General features: G+C 35.8%; 1 protein-coding gene across 3 annotated transcripts in view; it reads left to right on the top strand.

Annotated features, from left to right (window-relative positions):
- The window catches only part of LOC107037605 (protein timeless homolog), a 239,684-nt gene that overhangs the window by 86,677 nt on the left and 128,863 nt on the right, over window positions 1-24,144 (top strand). The window lies entirely within an intron of this gene.

The following is a 24,144-nucleotide window of genomic DNA, read 5'->3' as shown; positions in this document are numbered from 1 at the left end:
GCCGTCGCTTTTGCTCTCGAACTCGATAAGGGGGATGGTGCGCAAGCGCACTATCATCCACACTGTACTAAGCCAAGACGCTGTACATAAGCCCTTCTTCATATCTGTATCTCCCTCCTACAACAAAACCCACTATTCCAACCTTCTCATTTCACCTCACCAGTTTATGCTCTTTCGTTTCCACTTCTCCTTCGTATCTCTCACTTGATGCGATGCGATGTGCCGACCACCGGCGAGCGAAACGCCGATTTCACGAACCGCCTGGCTTGCTTCCTTAGAGTCGTTTCTCATCTGATAATAATTGCCCCAGAGATGTTATATAGTTTGGACAACGATGCCGGGAGATAAAAGCACACGACTGGGAGTCGTTGCGGCTTGATCTTCTCCCTGGCTTTCTCCCCCTCTTGTTTCTCCTTTTAGATGATGGAGTACGTATTTCAACATTGCTAGAGCAATTGTTGGCGTGTAATTGGGTGGAAATTATCAAAATAACTTGAGTTGCGGACAAATGCGGGGTAAATATTTGCGTTTGACTACAACGAGAGAGGCTGGTGGAAGATGGAGGAAAGAGAGTGACCAAAGTATGCGAAGAGGAAGGCTGCAATGACATAACTTTTTGTCAAAAGCACGTCTTTACGGGTTCCAAGAAATTCATGGCTCGAAAATCTTGATCTTGCATCAAGTTGTTTCGTAACTTCGAGGAAGTACAAAAATGTGCCTTTTCTCCGGAAACCCCTTGGTACTGGGTACAAGTACTTTTTCTACAGATCCAAAGTAATTTTTTTCGTGTAAACCATGAATTGAGGCTCCAAGACTTTTAAATATCTAGCTGAGTAGCCAAAGAATACCAAGCTATTGTCATTTTTATTCGCAATCATGGTTTGGGATACGAAAATTATCGTTTTTGCTTAGGTGAGCGGTACAGGCACTACTTCCTCGAGTCAAGTTTCCGCTTGATGCATTCATCCGTTGAAACCTATTTTGCATTATTGCTTCTGTTCCGTTTCGGATCGATCGATTCTACTTTTTCCTCAACGTACAAGCACATATCCTTGTATTGTTGGACTTAACCCATCTACTCGGGAAGCACCGAGGCCATTTCGTGCTTCTTTATTGTGTCTACCACCTGATCCTAAAACGTCGGGTTCCCATAGCTTTCCAACGTTTTCTCCCGATTCCTTATATCTCCTCTGGACGTGCATTTCAATTTCCTATATTTTCTATGAAATAGTATTTTATATTTGATGGATATCCTCACGGTGAATATGCAAAATCCATTTCAATCTAAAATGACAGTGGCGTACGTGATATAAAGGAGGGATTGTTTACGATTGTATTTTGCATTTCTCAAATGAGCGGAAAACAATTACGGGGACTGGCTTTATTGTTTACTGGCATTTCTGTCTATAAACGTGAGACGGGAGAGTGCGATGTGAGGAAGGGTTGTGTATGCCTCATGAGTACCAACTGCACGAGGGCTATTTGCATAATATTCAAATGTCCAATAGTCGTACCAAATGCGTCTCACGATTCACATGGACGAACGTGTCCGCTTCTTGGCTTTTGTACTTATTCATCGATAGAGGGAGTGTGTGTGCGCTGGTGCTGTTGATAATTTTGAGCAATTTCATCGAGAGTTCAGTACACATGCTTTCCTCAAGCTGGATGACGGAAAATGGATTCTTCCTGAAAACACAGGTGGAATATGAGATCGTGTACTTTCATGCTTCGACGTTCATGGTTTCAGGGCGCATGCTGGGGAGTAATATAATCCGTGATGCTATCGTGATTTTACATGGAGAGAGATGTTGGATAAGAATTATCTGGAAAATCCCGGTGAATTTTATTATATGAAAAGTAATCATACAGTAAAATTATACACTGTTAATTTTTTTTTTTTAATTTCATGAAAGATATTGTAGTGAAGCTCATGAAAGTGACATTAATTCGAATCTAGGGAATAAATGGTTATGAAATTTCAAGTTTTAAGTGAAATTCACGAAAATTCATGAGTTTTCAGTGGAAGTGAGATGGAAATTTCACAATTTGATTGTATTTTCAGTGGAACATGAATGTTCAGAAACAAAATGATATGAATTTTCAATTTTTCCCATCATTTTTCCCTTAACCCTTGAGTGGTAGCACCTCTCCACCAAACGTATAGGTCGCGTGATGAGCGCTGCGCCGTTCCGTGCATTTTACCATTTTGAGAAGAAAGGTTCAAAAAAATTATGTATTTACGATTAAACGAGTAACTTTGAACTTCCAACTAACAACTAATATCAGTATAAAGCGAGAAAAGCGAAAACATTATTCAAAAATTGATTTCCATTCGGTGCGAAAATTTGACATTTAGAGGTTAAACACAGAGATTTTGACCGAGTCGAATTTTTAAGGAATTTTAATTTTTGATCGGTGCAAAGATGCACAGAACAAAATTTTTGTAAATGTTTGACATAGTGGAAACTAGGAATTCCAATTTTTTCTGATTTTTTCTCAACAACGTTTCAGCGTAAAAAATAAAAATCGAGACAGAACGGCGCTCGTGCCATGACGCGACCGATCGACGGTTAATTGAATTGAAAAATCAAATATTTTATTGATTTCCAGAGCATTTAAACAGAAAATAAATGGAATATTTGATTTTTCAATCACAAGATTTCCTGAAATTTCAGTGGAGCTTGAAAACAATAAAAATTTTCCGAATTTGGAACGGAAAATTCAGACGAAAATTTTTAACAATGTAATTTAAAAACATCTGTGGATGCAAAAATTATTGTTTTCTGCGGAGTAAAATTTGTTAAGGGTATGTGGATCAAAGTGAAATTTTGCCATACCACGTTTGATAAAAAAAAATTATATTCTCCGTTATAGAAATTTTTTTACACATGTGTGAATGATAGCTAGCACTCAACACTTAACATTTACTTTTCAAGAAATGCAGGTATTGCCCGGTTTACATGGAGAAGTGAAAAGGGTTGATCAAAGATTCAAGATGATTCATTCATTTTTCATTGATAATTCATCTTTACCATAATACTTTTATAACGGTCATGAAATTTTATGAATTCAGTTTCCTCAATAACGATGACTTTTTCCCGATTCACATGAAGAGAAGAAAATTCCTCATAAATAAATGAGGTGAAAGATCAGCGCGCAAAAGTGCGCGATGGTTATTCAAATAGCTCGTAATAAAGCTTCTGTTCAAACTTGAACTTGATTTTTATTTGCCTCTTTTTACATTGAATTTAGTCACTACATTTTTTTATTGAGTCACAATAGTTTTTTTAAATATAATTTAATACTTCTTGATCCAAATGAAGACTTCATTGATTACAAATTAAATCAGTGTTGAAATCGCCTGAGAAAATGAGTTTGTTAACATGTAGTGATTATTTTATCCGATCAAATTAATTGTTTATTTGATTCTAATAGAATAATATTCATTTGGGTGGAATAAATTGTGGAATAAATCATTTATTCCATACAATTAAGATGTTTTTATCGATATAAACATACACTTTTAAAAAAATTGTCCGAATTTTCCGGAAAAAGATCTTGAATTGAAATTAAGGGGAAAAAATCAATGGAATTTTAAGTGAAAATGAATATTCACTGCCCAATCCCCTTGAATTTCCTTGAATTCCATTAAAATTCTTGGAATTCCAGGAATTTTTTATTATGATTCATGATTGAACTAAAATTTGCAATTCCCACGGATTTTTCCATGAAATTATGAATTTTGAATGACAAAAAATTTTGTCAAATTTCAGTAGAAGCAACTCGTTAAAAATTTCCAACTCTCTCGCCGAAAACAGCTCACCGCATTCACTTTCAATGTGAATATTCTTAAAACGACTAGAAAAATTTCAAACAAAGAGTTTAACTGAGCTCTGCCGCGTCATTTCCCTGTGTATACCTGAGACAGAACTGGAATTAACTTCTGTATACATTTACAACAATCGTTAATTTATTGTCGACTATCTACCAGGCATGTTGAGAAAGAAAAAATCCAAGAGAATGGCCAGAAAAATACCATTTATCGTGATGTCCCCGACGTTTTTACAGGCTCACTCCTTCTACTCTCTCTCACCCTCCCCCCCCCCCCTCCACCGCTCCCTCCACCCTTTGCAGTGAAAACGCCTGCACAAGCGTTTATATTGCCAGACCAAAGTACAGAGCATCCTGAACGTTTCGTATACTGTACCGAACAAATTTGCTCTTTCATACTTTTGTTTTTTTTTTCCTCCATCCAGTTTCGTATTTTCTGTTTTATTCTCTGAAGCCATTCCCACCATCACTCTGGGTGACCTGTCCAAGCGTATTCCCATGGTGGACGCTATTCCACTCGCATCGTGCTCTCTCTGTAGAGAGAATTTAAATTTAGCCTTGCTCAGGGCATCGCTGAAAGTGGCAACCTCACCTTGAAGGGGTTCAGGGGAATGAAAAGACGACACTGAGATGGTGGCCGTGGGGAGGGGGGGGGAGGGGGTGAATTGCAAAGTGGGTTAAAAGGCGGATCTCCGGGGGTCGAAAAGAGAAATAGGAAAGAACGACTTTCTACTTGGAGAATGAGGGGCAGAAAAAGAGAGAGGAGAATGGAAAACACGAAGCGAAAATTTACTCGCCATCGAGAGCGGAAGTGTCCTGTGATTTTATTTTTTCTCGTGCACCGTTGACATTCGACCGGTGATTTTTCGATTTGGAATGCAGAGATTTATGAGGGAATTCTCGGACTCATCACGATGAGAAAGTTAATGGATATTACGTTCAAGGGGAGGTGGACCCTGGGAAAAAAACTTTTGTTTTTCGAGAAAAAAACCTAAAGCTCTCAAAGCAATATTTTATTTCTGAAGAAATTGTTCGCCTCTGAGGGAGCAACTAATTCAGTAGCGAAGTGGTAAAACGGTTTAAGTCGATTTATCTCCCAGCTGAATTTTTGAGAAATATTTCCGAATCTAAGGGAAATATCGAAATTTTCGTAACTACATTTGTTGTAGCTCTCAATGGGCTCTGTAATAAAGGTTATAACAAAAATTTTGCTATCTCCCTTAGATTCCAAGATATTCATTGAAAACTGGTCAATAGCCAAATTGACTTTTCCCAGACCACTGAATATTCAAGATATCTTAAAGTCCCTCAGAAGAAAATACAATAAAGCTATTCCAAAATTCTTCCAAAATTGTTCAATTCAGATATAAAATATGTTTAACAAAGACACTAACTAATTAACTAACATTAAGAGACTATTGCAATTTATATATTTTACTACTATGTAATGATAAATTACAATACATTTATTGGTAGCTGAATGAGCCCGAAGAGGGTTCGGTTGTTTTTTGATTGCAAAATACTATTTCCGCGCGATTTTTCCTCAGGAATCTGATTTTGTAGGTCATAATTGTCTTCTGCCACTCAAAAGTAGACAATTCAGTTGTTTTAAATCGACAAATTAACTTAACAAAAATCCCCAAAATATTTTTTCGAAAATGATCTGAAATTTTCGCTTCTTAATAATGAAAAATGCGGGAGAAAATGCATTTTTATTCAATTTATGCATTTATCAACATTTTTATTAATATCGGAAGGAAAAAAATTCTTGCCATTTATGATTACTAACTCAATGTTTAATGGTCCTTATGTGTCTCCCTAGACTTTAAAAAAAAAATTGTAATTTCCTCTTGAAATTATCATTTATTCCATGGAAATTATAAGTGTTTATTGAACAAAGATATACACTACTCAATAACATTCACTTGATAAAGCCAGAGCCTCATAAATTCTCTGTAGAACGAATATATTTACCCGAAAGACATATAAACGGCTCAAGAGAACAATTACTACTCCGAAAATTATCATGTTTTGGTGACAACTTTCCTTTTTGTCCACAAGTAAATTGATTCAACACGACAAAACATCTCCTCAGTGGAACGCGTAATAAGATGAGACGATTTTTTTTTGATGCTTCATTTTTATGTTGATGAGACTTAGGTGAAAGTCAAAAGGTCGCTCTTCCTTCGGTAAGAGTGAATTCATTTCAGTCTCGCGTAGGGAGAGGAAAGAAGTGTAATAAGTTTTATGGAATAATAGAATCAGTTTTATTCGTTACGCCGAATGAACACAATTTTCTCAGCCAAACCCAAGATGCTCTTTTGGTTTATTCTCCTCTATTTGGGATGGTCCACTTTCCCTTCTACAAAAATCCAATCTGGGGTTATTCACCAAGGGGAGCATATTAATTAAGGAAAAAGGAAAGTAGAAAAAGGCTGTTGGAATGGGCAGAAGAATTCGGTGGTGGTGGGTGGTGAATACCGCGTAGAGAAAAGAATTAATGCCTGTGGAGTTATAAAAATAAAAATGTGAGAGCTCTTTTCGAGGGGAGTATTCAGCGTAATGGTTTGGACATCATTTCGCTTGGAACTGAGTGGCTCGTTATGAAAAAAGATAGCTGAATTCACTGATTTACTACAGTTTTTTACCCCCGACGTCATCCCAGAGGGCGAGCTGTGTGCTTTTGACACTAGCTAACACAATTCTTTAACGTCTTTCTCCAGATAAAACTACATGAAAAATTATTCGAAAAATGATTTTTTGTATTAGAAATAAAGAAAACACTCCGGAGACTGAAGGGAACTAAAAACAATCATGAATATTCAACGTCCTTCGAATTACATTTTTCACAGTATCATTATTTTTTTAAACATTCGCTGTTTATAAATAAATTATTGAAATTGTTTAAACTTTCGGAAACCTTATTTTTTAAATCATGAACTGGATTTGTAGTAAAATTCTGAATATGAATAAATTTATTACGATTCCGAACAAATGGTCGATTTTTATGGTCGAAAGTGGATTGTTTTAAAATTATTCGTAGAAAATGCTCGTAATTTTCAACAATTGCACTTTCCAAATTATTTAATCAATCTTTCTCAAAAGTAAACTAATTTTTTTTTCAAATTAAAAAAATTTTTTCTAATGGTTTATTACCGAGATTTCAATTTGGACCTGCAAAGTTTAAATAATGAAATTATTTGGTCAAATGGGGCTCCATTGAAAACTCTGATGTTCGACTACAAAAGTAAAAAAGCGTTTCATTGGAGAAAAAATAGTCAAAGTACTTGGATATCCTTAAGTCGACTTATCTCTTAGCTGAGTTTTCGAAAAATATCTCCGAATCTAAGAGACATAGCGAAATTTTTGTAATAACCTTTTTTGTAGAGCGAATTGAGTGCTATGAAAAAGGTTATAACAAAAATTTCGTGATCTGCCTTTGATTTCGAGATATTTATTGAAAACTGACCATTAGTCGAAAATGACTCGAATCGTTTTACCGCTTCGTTACTGCTTTCGCCCTCCTTTTTATTCAATTTTTCTCTCCGCGTAAATTTTCAGTGTAGTGGGTATAGTTCTCGATTGCTATGTTCTCTCACTAGAACAAAATCTTATATTTTTTCCATGTACGAAGCCTGTTTTTTCATTCATGACTTCGTTTTTCTAAGCTGTGAAAAAAATTCTAAAAAATACTTGATTTAGACAGGTTTTCAATATTCCTGAATCCGTTTTATAATAAAATATACCCAGGTATATTCAGGTATTTTTTCCGTGTCACAGTGGTTGAAACGCTTCGTATAAAATGAAAATTAGTGCTGAAAACCTCAAGGCCACATTATATTCATTGTAATAATCACGTAACGGTTGATGAAAATTATTTCGGAAATTGATTCGAATCCCAAAAGACTTGAATAGATGAACAAAGCCAAAGTATCCCCACTGAAATATTATATTAGTCGAAATATGTCAAATATTTACCACAATCTATCACACCAGTGCCTACTCAGCCATCGATAAATACCTTAATTGATGGATTGTACACTCCGCTCCCCCCATATCATCATTCTCCATTTTAAATTTATAAACCCCCGAGCATTATGACTCTCCAATTCTTTTCCCCTTCACGAACGCATTATCTCGCATCATTAATTCTGGATATCCGATGATCATTTCAAAATAGAAGACTTCGGTATTAGAGCCGGCGATATGGACTGGAACGCAGATCGTCAGCAAAATTCTGGATCTTTAAATCGAATGGCTCAAATTTCCTTGGTTCCAGTATATTTGGAGGGCCGGTTTCTTGAAAAAGATTTGTGGCCTTTTCTACTGGAACCATTCACGGAAAAAAATATACTTGAATCAAGTATATTTTATACTCAATTGGAGGATGAGTATTTCAATTCGAAGATAATTCTTTTGCATAAGACTGGATTGTAGCAAGCCCTCTTAAATGTAATATAAGGGTCAGGCACTAAGTGTCAAAATATAAGGGTCAAAAAGTGAAGGTTAAAAAATGAGGGTCAGAATATTAGGGTCAAAACATTAGGATCAGATAAAAGTGAAAAAAGTGGGTGTCAGGCAATGAGAAGTAATTTTTCCGAAGTAATTTTTTTCCCGTAATTTTTTTAGTAATTTTTTTCCCGTGTTTTCTCTGAATATTCTTGGTATTCATCACCAAAAGAAATACCTGAAGATTCACGGAGAGACATTCATATTAAATTTACCCCTATATTCTAGTGATGGTAATTGAAACAGATATTTTTAAACGTAATTTTGAGGAAATGTTGAACGTCTGTTGGTATCACCATTGAACTAACAGATGACTGAATTGAGCAAACCACTGCAATATTGACGATTTCGTCCATGAAACGATACATCAATAAAGGGAAGTATTCAGCTGGATGACCCAATATTAATCCAAATACATTCATCAATGAATTTTTAAGTACTTATTCTCATCAATAATTAATGAAATTTGACTGAAATTGAATTGATAATTGAGGCAAAATGGTACAAGTTAATTCATACAGAAAAACTTAAACATATATTACGTTTTTCCTTAATGTAATCTACAGTTTGCTGAACACGGAGAGAAATATTCAAGAAAAATTACGGAACATTTCACGTAATCCGCAAGCGAGAATCGTTTTCAGTGAATTTCTATAGGAATATAAGAGAATAAATCTGAAACGTTCAGTAAATTTTCGGGTCTGTCATCGAAAAAATACGAAAAAGTCACGTAATTTTTCTGGAAGTTGTAAAATCTAACAGAAACTTCAAGACTTATTATGCCTCAGAACATGAAAATTCTTGGATGTTTAAGAATTTTTACGAAAAGTTCCGGAAAAATTACGGAACGTGTTGTTAAAATCTCCCCCTCACGGTGACTCATGGCTAGCCGTGAAGCGTCGGACGGATTTGGCAATTTTTACGGAACAGATCGTAGAATTTACGTGATGATTAACACTTTTTATTGAATTTTACTTCGCTCCCAGATTACGTTTCGAAACGTAATTTTTACGTCTTTTTTCTGGTAATTTTTATTGAATATTTCTCTCCGTGAACGTAATGTACGCTTAACACCTATATGACACACTGTTGAGCGCGGAGCGTGCGTGAAATTTCACTTTACGGACAAGTGATGAAACGAATTTTCCACTGCATTTTCTGGTAAGAGTCGTGGAAATTTCTTACAAGCAACATTTCCACTGAAATTTCAAGGAATTTTGTTATTGAAAATTCATAATTTCATGGAAAAATACGTGGGAAGTGGAAATTTCTCTCCTGAATTTCAGATTCCTCTAAATTTTCAGAGAATTGAAAGGAAGTTGGTAGTGAAAATTCAGTTAAACTTGAAAATTCACGTAAATTGTTGAATTTCCATCTTCCTGTCGCCAAAAAATTGGGTCTACTTGAATTTTCCGAGAAATTTGACATTCCATTGACTTTTCCCCCGTAAAGTAAACTCAAGGTCTTTGTCCGGGAAATTCAGCTAAAATTTCTCACCAATATGTTTAATGGCTTTTTTTTATCATGAAAATCGAAATTTACGCTTCAAAAAATCTTTAATTACGATCTTAATAGAAACGCATCTTATGATTTACGTATGCATAATTTACAATCAACATACTTAGGAATTTCTTAAACTTTCAAAAAGATATAGTAAATCTCATGAGAGTGACATTGAATCGGATTTAGGGAAAAAATGGTTATGAAATTTCAAGTTTTAAGTAGACTTCCCGGCAATTTAAGAGTTTTCAGTGGGAGTGAGATGGAAATTTCATAACTTGATCGAATCTTCAGTGAAACTAGTACACGATAAAAATTTCCGGAATTTGGCACAGAAAATTCAGACGAAAATTTTTAACAGCGTTCCTCAGTCTATCACGGATTAGTTTTTTCAAAACATCGTAAGAACCGTTTTCTCCTAAGATGCATTTCATTATTTATCATCTCCCAAACCGTGTAGTCCAGCTAGTTAGACTTGTTTTCAATAGCTGAAGACTATTATAAACATTGATGAAAAACACGAAGTCAGTCTTAAGAAAAACGTGTTCTCTAGGCACCTACCTTAATAAATAGCGCATTTAATAATCGAAGAAAACCCCAACATAATTTATTGTATTTTGACTGAACGTTTCATACGCAAAACTGCCATTTTCTCTCGGCTGAGCGGAGCAGACACACCGTCCTCCAGATATAAATTACTACACCAAGCCAACAGATGACTACCACCTTCCCGCGTCCTCCTTGCAACGCCACTCAGCGAATAACTCTCTGGGTCACTCGGCCAAAGTGATATATTATTGCACCTCACAAACTTCACTTTTACGAGAATAGATGTAAATGGCATAGCAGTCCCACGAGGAAGGATTTAACTCAGTAGAAGTACTGACTACTAGGGTTTGTAATTGCTGTGGGGTTCAACGCGCGCGTGATGGTCGATGGTAGTCGTGACTGGGGTAATGGTCTGTACCGAATGTCCCCTTTCTCAAGGGGCAGAAGGAGGATTCAACGACTGAGGGAAAGACGAACGAATGGAGGAAGCAGGGTGTACGGAGGAGAAATACGACAGTTGAAGCTGCGGAAGAAGACGAAGGGAGTGGGACTGGTGGATGAGACGACGTAGAATTGGTTGAAACAGTTTGTTCCGAGGGAGCCAAGACAAGGAAGGATGGAGCTTCATCTTCGAATAGCGGTGGTACACGTTGATTTCTTCTTAGACCCGAGGCAATGCTGAAATCCCTCTCCCTCGTCTCGTTCAATCCGACTCTTCAATCAGAGTATCACCCATTGAACATGCAACAAGCGGAGCCGGGATGTACTACCAGAGTGATGTGCTATCCCGGGGTATCTTGGCAAATATTTAAATCAACCTGGTGGCACTTTCCTCTTCGTTCTTGGTTGAAGCCAACGTCTCGGTACATTCTAGTGGAACTGATACTGCTGCTGGGTTAGTACTACCAGAGGAGAAACTATCTGGATGCAAAAGAGTGTAACACGATCCTAAATTTTTTTTTCTCGTTACTTTGCCTGTATTCTTTTTTTCGGGGGCTTCCGGCAGCGGGAGCTTTTGCATTCTTTATTTTTCTCGCGTTATACTTGGAGCTTCCACGTCGTCCTAGGGGCCAAAGTTTCACCGTGTGTCACCGGGAATATATGAGCGAGGGGTGGGGGAGTAGCAGACCTGAGGGGGTGGGGATGCACGGATGCATCTCTCAGTTTGTTACTTTTTCTGGTGCTATTTTCGGGAGGTCTGTTTTTAAATTCGTGAATGGATTTGCTCGGTCATACAGCGAGCTGGGGTATTGGGGCTTTTACTCAATTAGCAGCCGTCAGTGATTGAGCGGTGATTGAGTGGTGGGAGAACAGCTTCCAACGGGCGTTCTCAGTTTAATGTGCACTCTCTCGGGGATGGGGTGATATTTAATGCAAGTGCATGCTTTTGGATAGCGAGAAAACATCGTGGCTCGGCACTTCTTCATTCGTCGCTCCTCTCGTGTGACTCATTTGAGAGGGTCTATGGTGACGTACAACTGGGGATGACCTTTTACATCAATTTTTCGTTTCGGGTCGATTTGGGTTCTTTTTGGGGGAATTGTTCACTCCGGAAGTGAATTTAAGCTCCAGAATTCTCCATTCCTATCCCAAAAAATAATATCTCATTTCAAGAATAGCGAGCAATAGATTCATTTATAATATTTTGTTTTTTATTTTCTTTCCATTTCCGTCTTCACAATTAGTTTAATTTAATTCTATCCATTTTTATTCTTATTATATGTATATTTTTTTCTTAGTTCACGAGTAACAACGCTGAATGAAGAGGAATTATGTTAATGATCAATAAAATTTTTTTTTTTCGTGATCAAAACAAATACAGAACACAAAAATCATTCGAAATCTCATTCGCGTAACAATAAAATCTCTATGGATTCCTAAAAACTTGAAAAATCCATTTTCTCTTCAGGTTGTAAAAGGATATCTTATTATTATTATTTATTAACTGCTTTTTGATACATGATATCATCATCACAGGAGGAATCCTGCCATACAAATGCAAATAATAGGAAAGTAAAAGAGAGATTAACGTTAAGAAAATGAAGAAAAATTGGCTTGTGATACAAATGTCTTTATATTTTTCCTCTCTATTTTTCTTAATTTTTTTAACGTTAATAATTTAACGTAAATAATAATCGCTCTCTTTTACTTTCCTATTATTTGTAAAAGGATATCTATTCCTATGATCGGATTTCAATTATTACTATGAAAAGGAAATGAAAAATAGTATCAAACAAAAAGAATAATCGGTTAGAAATAGTATACAGTGGTCACTCTCTAATATTTCGGTTCCCTAACATTTCAGTCGGAGAAGTTGACTTCCCCCACCATCGACAACGCAAATGTGTTGGGGTGAGTCTGTCAGTCACTGATGACAAAATCGACTGAGAAAACTTAAGTGACGGTATCGTAATTTTTCATAGGAGATTCAGGTGACAGTTCCGTAAAATTTCCTACAACCACATTGCGCTCCGCAATTACGGAAAAGATACATAATTTTTATTGATTATTTCTCTCCGTGCAGAAAAATGCTCGTACGGCACCAAAAAAAGTAGGAATTTTTCAAGAAAATTTGTCTTGATGTTTATACTATTGAAAGTCTTAACTTGAGACTTTCCGGCGTCTTAAGTTCAGATCATAATTCTCAATATGAAGCTTCTTTTTTGGGTGCATTCCGGAACGAATGAAGTAATCTCCATTCGTTCCGGAATGCGAATGAGGAACTATAAATGTCACTTCCGGTTGTAAAAGCGGAGGAATAGTTCTCTAGAGGGATATGTTGCAGGTGGTTAAGGCTTCTTTAATTCTTCAACTCCCTCTAGCGACCGGTTTTAGGTGAAAATAAAATCTTCAGTGCTCCATAGTTGCAAATTTTCAGTTAAAATTGTCGGAACGTTTCATAAAATTTCTTATGGAATTTCAAAGATGAAAAAAATTATGAAAAATGTGAATTTCATTTGAATTATTCCATCGGAATTAATGAAAATTAGGAAAACTCAGGGGAATCTCTCCTTGAATTCCAGACTCCTCAAAATTTTCAGCGAAGTTCAAGCGAATTCTGGCAGTAAATATTCATTTTCATTTGAGAATTTATATAAATTGGGGAATTTCCGTCTTCCTACCGGAAAAAAATTGAGACTTCACTTGAATTTTTAGAGAAACTTGAAATTCCATTGATTTTTGGTTCCAAGATTTTTTCCTCTGTGAAAAATCCCCCTGAAATTTTTTTTTTCAAAATAAAATAAAAAAGAATTAAAAAAGATGATTGTTGTCATTAACTTAACTTAATATTCATGTTCCACTGAAAACAATCAAATTGTGATATTTCCATCTCACTCCCACTGCAAACTCATGAATTTTCGTGAATCCTACTTAAAACTTGAAATTTCAAACCATTTTTTCCCTAAATCCGATTCAATGCCACTCTCATAAGATTTACTGTAATATCTTCCATGAAATCTCAAAAAATTTCCAACACTGTATTGAAAATTCAATCAAGTTGGGAAATTTACGTTTCACTGTCACTGAAAACTCATGAATTTCCTTGAATTCTACCTAAAATTTGAAATTTCATAACCATTTTTCCCCTAAATCGGATTTAATGTCACTCCCATGAGACACTGTTAGAAATTTCTTGAAATTTCAGTCACAATGTCATCTGAATTTTCAATGTTGTGAGTTTGATTTCAATTTCAAATGAAAACGTTCACTAAATTTCTCATCGATCTTGAAAATTCAAGACAATTTGACTCTTCATGTCAAAGAATCATTGATTTTTCAATGAAAGCTTGAATTTTCAAACTCATCTTGAAAATTGAACATCACATACAATTCAATTTTCAATAAATTAAAAATTCAGAGAAGTTATTACCTGAATTTTCAAAATTTTCAAGGTTTTTCAGTGCCGTATGGACCTGAAAATCGAGAATTCCTTGAATATTAAAGAAATTAACTGATTTGCCAATGAAGAATCCACTAAAATTTCATGTAACTTTGTCACTGTTAAAAATTTCAAGCTTTTTCACTTGAAATTTCAAGAGTAATTTTCCAACAGTGGATTTACTATCATATTTTCCATGAAATTTCGAAAAATGTCTAACAGTGTTATCCGTTTTCTTCTCAGTATACCATCGAGGTCATTGTATAATCAGTGGATCTTCGTATTTGAATCTCCTATTCTGCATAAATTTTCATGTACCTCGCTGAAATCTTATATGTGCTTTCTAACATTACGCTGGAGCGACTGTTAACAGTACCGAGGCTGTTTACGTAACATACTAAGGCTGGAAAGTTCGATACGTAGGTGTGCAATACCTCCCGGAGCGTGCAATTTGATGGCCTGATGCACTTTTACCTCCAGGGGTGGTAGCTCTTGTTTACTCGTAAGTAACTAGACTACCCCGGCAAAGTACCCTCCCCCCTCCCCTCCCCCCACCCCTTTCTCTCTAGGCTCTTCGCGCGTCTACTCCTGTTTTTCATTCAACAGGGTTTTTTTTCTTATTGGATTGAGTAAAGTACATCAGCTGGTGCTTCTCCTCTCATATTTCCCTTCATTTAGAAAAGAAAATTTAATTCTCATTTGATGTAGGGTGCGCGATATACGGGATATATATCGCAAGGCTGACGTGAAATTTAATAATTCTGGATCACAGCGGAGATCACAGTTGATTTTTTTGAAATTGCTACATGTTGCGAAGATGAGTTCATTTGCATGGTATTTGCATGCTATACAATATTTTCACCCCCTTTGATTGCATAATTGCATTTATTACCTGACGGATTTTTCAATGCACAGACTACTCGACTTTTCGGCTTTTTTGATCATGCGATGGTGGTGGAGAATATTGCATTTCCAATGGTAATTTTAATGCCACTTTGATGTTGATATGGTTGATGCTGAAGTGGAAAATGGAACGCTGGAGCACATTGATGAGTTCAATTATCAAAGGGCCAATTACGACTGTTATTGAAGAATGATGGGATGCCCTGAACATTATAAGGGTTACGATCATGTTACGAACATGCAATTTTCTTCGTTCACTGTGTTTTTCGCTTCTCCATGGAAACGACGAAAGAAAACAAGTGGATTATTGCATTTTTTGTGAGTTATGAGCACAGTTACACACAAAAAAGCAAGCTTTATTTTGAGACTTGTGAAAGTCTTGAATTGAGAAGTTTAAAAGTCTGACATAGGGAGTCAACTGGAGATTTTTCTTGAGACTGTTAAAAATTTTTGTCTGAATTTTCCGTACCAAATTCCTGAAATTTGCATCGCGTTCAAGTTCCACTGTAATTTCAGGAAATCTTGTTATTGAAAAATCAAATGTTCCATTGATTTTCCCTTCAAATGATCTGAAATCAATGGAATATGTGATTTTTCAGTTCAATTATTCTGTGAAAATTTAGAAAAATTAGGAAAATTCAGGGAAAAATTGAAAATTTGTCATTTTGTTTCTGAATATTCATGTTCCACTTAAAAAGTCAACCAAGTTGTGGAATTTACATCTCACTCCCACTGAATACTCATGAATTTCCTTGAATTCTATCTAGAACTTGTAATTTCATAATCATTTTTCTCCTAAATCCAATTCAATGTCAATCTCATGAGTATTACTATGATATTTTCCATGAAATTTCCAAAAATTTCCAACAGAGCAAATTGAATTCTGAAAGTCTTAACTTGAGGCTATGAAAATCTCTAATTTAGACTTTCGAAAATCTCAATTTAAGACGTTTGGAACTCTTAACTTAAGACATTCAGGCTTCACATTAAAATTTTTGAAAATTTTATTTTGAGCCCATTAAACTCTAAAAATAACGGGTTATTATTTTGCGTGGATTATTACTAGTAAATTAGCAGTTTGCTTCCGAATGGATTCCCATTTCACTTCCGAATTGAAGCGCAAATCCATATTTTAAGCATAATTTTTCTGCCTATTTTACATAAATGGCACAAATTTGTACATTAAAAAAAAAGAAATTAGCTGTGTAGGAGTCGAATTCCAGAGAACTGGCTCATAATTGTTGTTCCACACATTTTCACAAAAATTTTGAAAAAAAAAAATCTTTTGTAGCTCAAAAATTGGAGGCCCTGGACTGTTTTTAGCATTTTAAGCGGTTTCGGGCAAACGAACAATAAACAAATTTTTTTTGCACTAATTATTCGTTTTCAGATCTACATAATCGATCTTCAACGTATGAAAAATCTCACTCCATAACCCACGATTTTTAAAACTCATAGCAGTCTCCCCTTAATCAAGGTTTGGTTTGGGTTCAGTTGGACTTGATCAGAAATTAATCGAGACGATGAATCAATATGAATAAGTATCCAACGTAATACACTGACCCATTAGTTTAATAGAGATTGTCTTATAAAAAGCTCATGACGATGAAAACACAACTGAATATATTTCGTCCAAAATTTTTTAACAGTGCACGTAACACGCAAGAAAATAATCTCACGGCCATTTGAATATTCCACCAACTCAATTATTCAACCTTCTCCTGATAACTTTTGCTATCGGAACAGTAATTCACCCGGCTAGTTTGCAAAGAGGCGTTTCAAGGTGGTCATAAACGACGTAAAGAACGCCTAGACGACATGGAACAGCTGTCCCAACTGTTCATCTAGGGGAGGATAGGGCAAAACGGCCCCCCTTCAATCGTCAATATTTTCCGATTCAATAATCCGATTGGGATGAGTTAGAGCTCGTTTTGAAGAATGAAAAATTATCTTCAAAATGAAATTGAAACTGGGAATTTTCACAATGTCATTCACAAGTTATTGACAATTGAAGGGGGGCCGTTTTGCCCCACCCTCCCCTACCATATTATGAGCCTATGCAGCCCGCTACATTTTTTCATCACACCGTGAAAATGATTCTGAAAATAGTTTATGCGCAGTCCTTTTGCTCATGACGGAGATGTTTTAATGCCGTCCTTTTATACCGATTGTGATAGTAGACAATGGAAACGTCCGATATCGATAATCGAACGCGTATTTCATCGAAGCCTTCTCGGCTTTTCGGCACTCAATTCGGAGAAATATCCTTGAATAGGCGTTCAGAGATATTTTAATCTAAAAATTTGTTTTCCGTTACTGATGAATTTCTGCATCTCGATAATGCACGGTTGTTGGCTAAAAATTTCTGAAACACTTCTAGAGAGGAGGGGAAAGAGGAAGGATTGAAGTTTTTAGAATTGTAGAATCCGCCACTCGGGCCAATGCGCGGGCGACGAAGGGAGGAGATTCCAACAATTGAAAACGAATTGAAGATTGGAAGAATTGAAAATATAGTAATTCTTGCTATTTCCTCGAGTAAAATGTAGAAGGCGCGAGAGTATAAATTAAATTTTAAAGTGTAAGAAAAAGTTATAATTTAACATTTAAAAATTCCTATCAGTCGAGTAATTTCTCGTCGTTTAATAGTAAAATTTGGTAAAAAAGATTGAGCGCTTTTAACACTTTTGAAAATTATTTCTTCGTTCGTACATTTTATACAGCACTGTTAAAAATTTTCAGCTATAATACCCCAAGACCTCAAAAATTATCGGATATTTCCCGATTGTTCTGTTGCGTAGCAATGAGAGGGAGAAGTTTTGCAGATTAAAATCCCGAGCACGCAGCGCGAAGGATTTTTGCGCAAAACTTATTCCGATCGTTGCTACGCAGGAAAACATGAGGAAAATGTCCGATTAATTTTGAAGGTCAAGTGGTAGTCGGCGGATTATTTTTGGTAATCGGATCCTTCCCAAACCGACTCATTTTGATTTTCTTCATGACTTTCTCACTCCACAGGATATTTGACAGATATTTGGTTAGAGAAACAATTGCAGAGCTAGAGGGAAATTATCAAAAGCTGCAGGAAAATGATCAAAAGCTAGGGGGAAATAACCGCTGTAATTTTAATTGGGAAGTACTTCATGTTATTGAATACTGAACTCTGATTGACCCAGGAAAGGCCTGATCCGATTACCAAAAATAATCAGTTGAATACCGTGTTGACTACATAAAATAACAGCCGAATAGTGCAATTCTATTCGCTGAAATTTGGATGGGAAGAATTCTCGTCTGAATTTTCTGTGCCAAATTCCGGAAATTTTTATCGTGTTCAAGTTCCACTGAAACTTTAGGAAATCTTGTCATTGAGAAATCACATATTCCATTGATTTTCTGTTCAAATCATTTGGTAATCAATAAAATACTTGATTCTTCAGTTCAATTATTCTGTGAACATTTCGAAAAAATCTGGAAAATTCAGGGGAAAATTGAAAATTCATGTCGTTTTGTTTCCGAATATTCAGGTTTCACTGAAAATTCGATCAATTTCTGAAATTTCCATCTCACTCCCACTGAAAACTCATGAATTTCCGTGAATTCTACTTAAAACTTGAAATTTCACAACCATTTTTTCCCTAAATTCGATTCACTGTCACTCTCATAAAATTTACTATAACATCTTCCACGAAATTTAAAAAAATTTCCAACAGTGTGTTTTGTGCTTTAAAAACTACTATATCAAATCGTAAAAAATGAATTTCACATCGCAAACATTCGCTTGAAATGAATTAAATTTTAAAATTTTTCCGCTATAGACCCCAATTACTCAATTACTATGTTCACATACTAATTTTTAATTCTATATTCTCCCCGTGTAGATGGATAAAATTCTAGGGAAAACCTGGCCTGTTCGAACCCCGACAGCAACCTATACAATTCCGATAGAAAGATAACCAGTTTTTTGTTGAGACATCCTGCAAAATCCCTCCCTTTAATTAACATATTATCTCACAATTTTCATAATTCATTCATGCAACCGTCCCTCAGCGCGCAGCGGATGCAAAATTTTGGAATGAATTTCGTTCCTCGAGTGCCTGCGAGGTGAATCCTCTCATCTGGGATTATTTATGAAAGTTTTAATCGGGGTGGCTTTCCGGTATCCAAAACAACCGACCTCCCGTTTACAGATGAATGAAGTACAATATTCAGGTATTCTGCAGGTAAATCGTGTGGGAAAGTGAGGTAAACTGAGAGAACTTAGTATGTAGGGATGCTTCCCTCGAATGTATATTGGACAGATACGAATGTGGCTGATGGGGATGAGGAGGGGGCGAGGGAATCAAGGTGTCTTGGGGGTCATTTGATATCTCGGGATAAAATGGAATCGAGGAGAACAACAATACAGTGATGAGGAAGAACAAGCGTTATCCTTGTTGTCACTTGTCAGGTTCGTTGATGGCTGTGTCATTCAACTTTTTTTATGCCATTTACCATCCGGTGGAATAACCTTGGTGACAAGGGACAACCGGATGAAAAGAGATTGCACTTGAAAAATGCATTTGATGAAATTGGATGTCTCCGTTTCAGGAGGAGATTTTTCACAGCTAAATTTTTCCGTTACACGAAGAGAAAATAAAATTAGAAATTACTATGGGGAAATAGCAATGGAGGATCACACCGGAAGAACTTTAAAATTTGATTTATTTTGATAGAACGTTTGCGGTGTAAAATTCATTTTTTATGATCTAACATACTAGTATCTCATAAATTTATTTAACAATTCGTAATCTTTCTCGAAACTCCAACTCCTCAGCCGTATACGGTCATTGTAGTGATTTTAAGATGAAGTTACATTAATGAAAATTAGAATGCCGACATTTCGCACCCGCAAGGTGTGTTTCATCAGGGCAATAATTTATTCTGCGTAAACAAAATATAAAGTTACAAGACGGTTCTATTATAATAATATTGCAACTAAAGCGCCAAAAATAATATCTTCTATTAACTCAACTATATTCTAATTCCATTGTGTCTTACCTGTTCATTACCGCTCAGAATGATAATCTTGAATTGTAAATCGTTGTCATCCAAAAAAAAACAGTCACCACTTCATTTTTCACCTCAAACTCATGGCAGAAATCAAACTTTCCCATATAGAATAGATTCTTCGGGAGAAACCGTCGATGATTCCATGAATTTTTCATTCTTGGCAACTCTACAACTGCTTCTGATGGCAAAAACTTTCCTTCCTATATCAGTCTCTCACATACAATATTTTCCATGAAATTTCAAAAAAATTATAACAGTGTATAATATCTTCTATTAACTCAACTATATTCTAATTCTATTGTGTCTCGCCTTTTCATTACCTCTCAAAATTATAATCTTGAATTGTAAATCGTTGTCATCCCAAAAAAAACAGTCACCACTTCATTTTTCACCTCAAACTCGTGGCAGAAATCAAACTTTCCCATATAGAATAGATTCTTCGGGAGAAACCGTCGATGATTCCATGAATTTTTCATTCTTGGCAACTCTACAACTGCTTCTGATGGCAAAAACTTTCCTTCCTATATCAATCTCTCAAATACAATATTTTCCATGAAATTTCAAAAAAATTATAACAGTGTGTAATATCTTCTATTAACTCAACTATATTCTAATTCTATTGTGTCTCGCCTTTTCATTACCTCTCAGAATGATAATCTTGAATTGTAAATCGTTGTCATCCCAAAAAAAACAGTCACCACTTCATTTTTCACCTCAAACTCGTGGCAGAAATCAAACTTTCCCATATAGAATAGATTCTTCGGGAGAAACCGTCGATGATTCCATGAATTTTTCATTCTTGGCAACTCTACAACTGCTTCTGATGGCAAAAACTTTCCCCCCTATATCAGTCTCCCACATACCCCTCCCCCATCCCCCTCCTGCTCCTCTCGCCCCTCGTGAGAGAGTGCACGTCGAAAGATTTATCGTTTCCATATCGAGCTCAGCATGTAGGATGGAACCGAGAGAAGCTAAAAAGAGACGTGGTGGATGCAAGAAGTGTGGGTGGAGCGAATGAGGAAGGAGGTATTTGCTACAACAACTACATCATACAAAATGGACAAGTGGTATTGGAAATTCGTACGCTCATCCGTCCAAATCTCCCTCCTTTTTTCCGCGCTCAAAGCCTTCCTCCTCTTTCCCGTTTTATGATTCATCTTTGATACCATTCGCAAACATTGGATGAATTTTTTCTCGACTGAGATAACGAGGGATCTTCACTGTTGGCTCAGCTCTCCTCCCTGCAATATCAAATCAATCCACCACATTTTTTTTGTTCATCTCTCATGGTATGAGCTCTTTTTACGTCTGGCTCGTGCACCAGACGCTATAGTAAATATTGCCTTCTGCTGTATCCACAAAAAATCCCACCAGTGGATGATTCAAAATTATGCCTGCCACAAAGGGATCCCCGGACGATTGTAATTTGCATGTAGATTAAAATAGGTTTGCACGAGTTGATACATCTACCATCGGGCTTTTTTCTCCCGCTGGAATAACACTGCCAAAATCCCCGAGCATGTCTCAAATTATTTTTTGCCTCCTCTACTTTGATCAATCCCTTCTCCCCTCCTACATTTAGAGAGAGGAAGATTGAATTTCGACGGAACATCATCTACCTGTCCTAAAGAAACAGAAATGTTTTTTGATAAAATCCATATTTTTCCGAGATTATTTCCGAAGTAGCCAGGATTCAATGATTACACACTAACAAATTTTTCGATGAAGACTCGGGAATTTTACGAAACTCGTATTAATTTCAAGGAACATTTTTTCATTATGGGAAATGAATAAGCCAGTCATTGAAAGTAAATCCTCTGTTGACTTTTTTTTCATGTTAAAATCGACTTTTGAATGCTAAGAAATTCTAGAATGTTCTAAAATATTGTTGAAGAATCTAAGAGGTACAGAAATTGCAAAAGGATCTGGTAGACACTGGAATTGATCAAGAAGTTTTTAGAAATTTTTGAAGAGTTACAGAATATTTGGGATACGCTACACTCGTAAAAAAATTGGGCAGATTTTTCCAGAAAAAAATCTCGCATTCGATTTGACGGGAAAAAGTCAATGGAATTTCAAGTTTTTCTGAAAATTCAAGAAACGTCCTACTTTTTTAGCACCGGAAATGCCGCCATTTATATGAATTTTCAAGGTATTCCTTTATAATTCTTGGACTTACAGAAATTTTTGAAGGAATTTCCTGAAAATTCAGAGGAATTTGGAATTGACGGAGAAATTTCTCTGAATTTTCGTCATTTTTCACTATTTTTTTTGGAATAATCAAACTGAAATTTACGCTTCCCACGAATTTTTTCATGAAATTATGAATTTTCATCGACAAAATTCATTGAAATTTTAGTGGACATGTTATTTATTAGAAATTTCCAAGACCCTTACCGGAAATTTCAGTGGAAAATTTTTAATAGTGTACACTGCTAAAAAAAATTTGGCTGCATTTATTGAAAAAAAACCTTGAATTCATTTTAAGAGGAAAAAGTCAATGGAATTTCAAGTTTCTCTAGAAGTTCAAGTAAAGTATCAATTTTTAGCGGCGGAAAGACGGAAATTCCACAATTTACGTGAATTTTCAAGTGAAAATGAATATTCACTGCCAAATTCCCTTGAATTTTCAGGGTATTCCTTCAAAATTCTTGAAATTTCAGGATTTTTTACAGAAATTCCATGAAAATTCAAATAAATCTGGAATTCAAGGAGAGAGTTTTCTGAATTATCCAGATTTTTCAACAATTTTCCCCGAATAATTAAATTTCAATTTACAAATCCCACGGATTTTTCCATGAAATTATGAATTTTCAATGACAAAATTCCTTGAAAATTCAGTGGACATGTTACTTGTTAGAAATTTCCCCTTATTAAAAAATTCAATAGAAAATGTTGAACATTGTAGACAGAATTATCAAAGTTAAGAGATTAAGAGATTTTCCACAATTTTATCAGAACCTTTTTCGCAGACCTCTTCATATTTTTCACTAAAAAACCAATGTTTTGACGGAATTTCCAGCAGATTTCACACCGTTCTACAAATTTCTAGAGCATGTCATAATTTTTCAGAGAATAATTTTATAACCGACTATTCGAATACCATTCATGCGATTAAACTAAAGTTTATCAAATTCAAATAAACCATTCCCCTGGATGTAGACACCACTCGATATCTCATTCCAAATCTTCCACTGCTCTCTCCATACTCCATTTTATTGGCTGAATGCCACAGGAAGACACACTTTTCAGCGCACGACTGCTGACCTTTTCCCAAGATTTCTTTTGTAATAAGATCAGGGCATCAAAGCAAATACCCGCGATGTTCAACTATCCGAGAATAATCGATAATCGATCGCTGGTTTTTTTCCTTTTGACTGGTGAACTGAAAAAAAAGCAAGAGAGAAAGAGGAGAGGAACATGGTTCGAAAAAAAAAACACGGAAAAATGTGAAAATACGGTATCACAAAAAAATTGTCTGCGTTCTTTTGCTGGTAGACTTCCCCCCAGGGATTTGCCTTTTGCCTCTGCACCAAATTGGACGATAGCTGATTCTTTCTGTTCCTCTTTCAAACCGCTCACTGTTGCTCTCTCGCTCTCCCTTCCTCTCTCGATCTAGATTGCATCGCAAAAGGCTAGATTGGTGAATTTGTTGTGTCGGTTTCATCAAAAGCTATTGTTTCACAGCCAGTCGGTCTATCGGCTTTTATAACAGCAATTATCGATACTGCGTAAAATCGTTTGAGTGTAAAAGAACGCAATGAAAAATTTCGATGGAAAAAAAGCACCACAGAATCTATTTTTAATTTTATTTTGATAGAATCATCCTTTTTTCCACCAATATTAATTCTAACGGATCACTGGCGCTTTATGCTGAACGAAGTCAAGCTGATCTATTTTCTGATTAAGGAAATCATTGAATAATT

Source organism: Diachasma alloeum, unplaced genomic scaffold, assembly GCF_001412515.2.
Source record: "Diachasma alloeum isolate Michigan unplaced genomic scaffold, Dall2.0 Dall_scaffold_00256, whole genome shotgun sequence".
In the NCBI taxonomy this organism is placed as follows: Eukaryota; Metazoa; Arthropoda; class Insecta; order Hymenoptera; family Braconidae; genus Diachasma; species Diachasma alloeum.
The sequence above is the reverse complement of the archived record's forward strand: the minus strand, read 5'-3'. Positions and strand labels throughout refer to the sequence as shown.